Below are 3,893 nucleotides of genomic sequence, written 5' to 3'. Positions count from 1 at the left end.
GTTGGAGAACTGGGGGGAGGGATGGGATTAGGAAGAGAAGGTACCAAATTTACTGAGCTCCTATTATGTGCCAGGTAAGAGGAGCTCACTCTGTCTGTTATCTACTTAGATCCTTGCCATAAATCTGAGAGAACAGCTATTACCACTCCCACATTCCAAGGGAAGAAATAATAACAGTAATTAATTTGCTAATGTTTACATAATGCTGACCACATATCCGGCAGTGAGACAATGCCCGACACACATTTTGATTCTCAGGAAAGCTCAGGACATGGGTAATATTCTGACCCCCATTTCATAGAGGAGGAAACTGAGACTCAGAGAGATAAAGTAACTTCCCTAAGGTCACCCAGTAAGACAGTAGTAGAACCAGTGTTCAAAGACAAGAAGCGTTCCAAAGTCCATAGACCTCTAAGAGGGCATTTCCCAAGGGATTTACGGGGGTGGATCTAGAAAGTGCCCCCAGCAGGAGTTGTCTTTACGTGCTCACAGTGGGAGCCCAATGTGAGAGTGACGTCAATGACTAAGTGACCAGAGGCAGTCTCTTCTGCGCAGAGAGGACAGTTTGTCCCAGCTTGTGGCTTTTTGTCATTCTGCCTCTGACCCAAAGTTTAAAGTTTCATTCATAAGTTTGAAAACTACAAACTTGGCAGCGTGGGAAAGGCCCTTGGAGATCAGCTATTTTAGTCCAACCCACTCATATTACAGACAGGGGAAGAAAACCCTGAGGCCCAAAGAGAGCCGTGGACATGGCAAGGTCACAGCACAACTTTATGTTAGCAGGAGAGTTAGTTTGAGGTCAATTACAGATCATCTTGTTCTGTAATTATCAAATGCGGATGTTCCTCTGAATCACTTGGGAAGCTCTTTACAGATTTCTGTACTCTGCTCCTGGAGATTCAGACTTCGGTTTGCAGCAAGGCTTGAGAATCTGACTGTATATGTTCCTTAGGTGACTCAGATGGCTCAGGGCCATGGACTGCGTTTGGAAGTTGGAGTCCAACAAACCTCTTTGATTTTATAGTTTGGGAGGCTAAGATCCAGCGTGGGACTTGCCCAAGGTCACATGGCAAGTTGGCGGGGCCCTAGCACAGGCTCTGTGGTCTGAACTCAAAGCTCATTTTCCTTTTCCAGGCCACCTGTAGTCAAATTCTCAAAATGGGTCACGAAGACTGGCCAAGGGTATTACTGTGGTTTTCCTCATCTTAGTTTCCTTCTCGTAGCCAAATTAAGACTTGGGACACTGCCCATTTCCGGGGCTTGGAAAGGTAGGAATTCAAGAGCTGAAATTCTACAGGGAAAATGAAACTGCTGTCTGGCAGGCCCATGGGGGTTTCCTAAAGGCAAGCTCCAGGATCCAGGGATGACTCAGACACCAGCTATCCACCAGTCCCAACGCCTCAGGGCTACCTGCATTTTCCAGGAAGGAAGGTGTTCCCTCCTCTTTCTCCTGTGGGAGAGATGGGGTGGAGAAGGCCCAGATGTGACTTGAGGGGGCCCAACTCAGGAAGAGACACACCATCTAGCACCTGGAAGAAAGGAAGCTGCCTGCCGAAACTAAGTTGAACCTCTCAAGCACTTTTCCTGAGCCTCTCTTCCAACCTCTCCTTAATCCCTCACCCTGAACCACTTAAGCCTAGGGATTCACTGCTCCTTTCCCACTTCCCACTATCCCACACATACTTCACTGTCTTCTTCCTTTCTTTCTTTTTTAAAATTCTGGAATGGTATCTTGGTGTTTGGAATCAGGTGTCCTGGGTTTGGATCCCAGCTCAGCTTCCTATGAGCTCTCTGACCTAGGTAGAGTCACGCCCTACTCTCAGAGCCTCAGTTTCCTCACCTTTAAAGTGGGGCATAATATCTATCTTCTCTGATGATGATGATGATTTTGGCCATTGTGGGATCTTAGTTCCCCGACCAGGGATCGAACCCAGGCCCTCGGCAGTGAAAGTGCAGAGTCCTAACCATTGGACCACCAGGGAGTTCCCATACCTTCTCTGATTATGAGGATGAAACAAGATCACATAGATACTTAATAAACAGAAGATGTTTTCTCAGAAGCACTAGATCATGTGAGTCATTAATACACCAGAGAGATTTGGTGAGCTGAAATGAGGTGCCTAAAAGAATAGTTGAACTGGAAATCACCTCAGAAATCTTTGAGCCTTAATGACTTCCAAGCTGGAGTCCAAGTGAACTGTTTATAATATTTCCAAACGATAAGGGAAATCACACACTTACTCTTGATAGCGTCTCAGGTTTCTTTACCTTTGTCTGGAATTGTAACAACTCAAGGTGATAACATGGTTAACACATGCTGTTCAGAAGTTCTGATTGGCAAGTTACATAGGTCTTTGATAAGCTTTCTTTAATGGGAAAATAATTAGTGGAGGGTAGATTAAATGATGGAAAACATTAATCTTGTCTAACTCCTCATTTCATAAACAGGGAAGCTGAGGTTTAAAGAAGAAAGTGGCTTGCTAATCACACAGCTAGTAGAGCAGGCTAGAAAACCTGGACTCTTCCTGGAACCAGTTACTTCCCTTCTTTCCATTCCGGAGAAGGAGAACCTAGGATCAAGGAAATCGATGGGTTTCGGTCGGCTGAGGCAGGAGTGAAATGACTCATCAACTTGCTGTTGCCCTTTCTCTATTCTTGACTCATTCAGCACATATTTACTGACTGTCCACACTATTTGGACTCAGAAGAGAAGGCAGAGAGAAACAGCTATGGCGGCAGGCAGCATCGGGATCTGCTTCCAGGTATGACTTCAGAACCTGGGCTTTTTACCCTATTTTAAATATATATATATAAATGGATATCCACATTATAAAACACCCACTACTCTGCCTTCTAATACAGTTAGGTTGTGTCTGAGGGTAGGGGCTGTCTCATTCGAACGTGTGCAAATTTTCCTGGCACTCAGTAGGGCACGAAATCAGTGCTGTGGTATTGGAAATGCCTGAACTCTAATTCTGACTGCCACTAATTCTATGTCTTTGAGACAGTATATTCCTTTCCTTCTCTGGCCCTTAGTTTCACCAACTGTAACCCAGAAACAGTGGCAAAATCATGTGTGGAATTGCTGGCAAGTTCATTTCAAGTTATCCCAGGATTTAACTAGGAGAAAGAAAACGTTGGGAATCTAGGCTGAAAACAGAGTCGACGTTATCACCTCGTTAATTCCCAAACATCTTTCCCTCGCCCTTGACCCCTCGTCTATCTTCTACCCTAGCCGTCCTCCTTTTCCTCAAGATTTCCCTCTAGAGGGCACCCTAGCTCTACCGTTCTGGTGCCCTACTTCCGTTCGCCTTCATTCTTATTTCTGCGCATGTGCAAACTTCGCGTTCGGGCTTCCCTATTCTCATTTAGGTGGCTCAACCGAAGACTGCACCCGCTACGCCGGCGCAATGTCAGCCCCGCCCCTCCACCGCTGTCCCCGGAAACGCTTCCTTCCTACGCAGCGGCTACAGTCGCTGCAGCAGCTGGAGCTTTGCCTCTCTAGGCCGGTAGGGCCTCTCCTCCATGGTCCTGCCTGTCAGCACCGTTCCGGGGGCCAGTCGGTGAGGCTGGGCTGCACTCGGAAGCTTCGATCTTCGAGTCCGTCACCCGGTGAGTGAACCCCACAGGAGCTCGAGTACGAGCGGGGCCCGACCAGCTGCTGGAACGGGCAGGATTTCCCCTCACTCCGGGAATGGGTCTGTCCGCCCCGGCCTCCCCCCCAACTCCCGGAATGGGCTCGCCCCCTCGGTCCCAGTCCCTCCTCCCGACTGGGCGACGTTGCCATGGTGACGGCCGGCGGGCTGAGGCCCGGCGTGTGTCCTCTCAGGTGCCGGGGCGGCCCGGGGCCCATGGCGCGGCGGTGGCGCTGACCCAGGCCCGGGCGGCGGCCG

Source organism: Neophocaena asiaeorientalis, unplaced genomic scaffold, assembly GCF_003031525.2.
Source record: "Neophocaena asiaeorientalis asiaeorientalis breed wild unplaced genomic scaffold, Neophocaena_asiaeorientalis_V1.1 scaffold132, whole genome shotgun sequence".
In the NCBI taxonomy this organism is placed as follows: domain Eukaryota; kingdom Metazoa; phylum Chordata; class Mammalia; order Artiodactyla; family Phocoenidae; genus Neophocaena; species Neophocaena asiaeorientalis.
The sequence above is the reverse complement of the archived record's forward strand: the minus strand, read 5'-3'. Positions refer to the sequence as shown.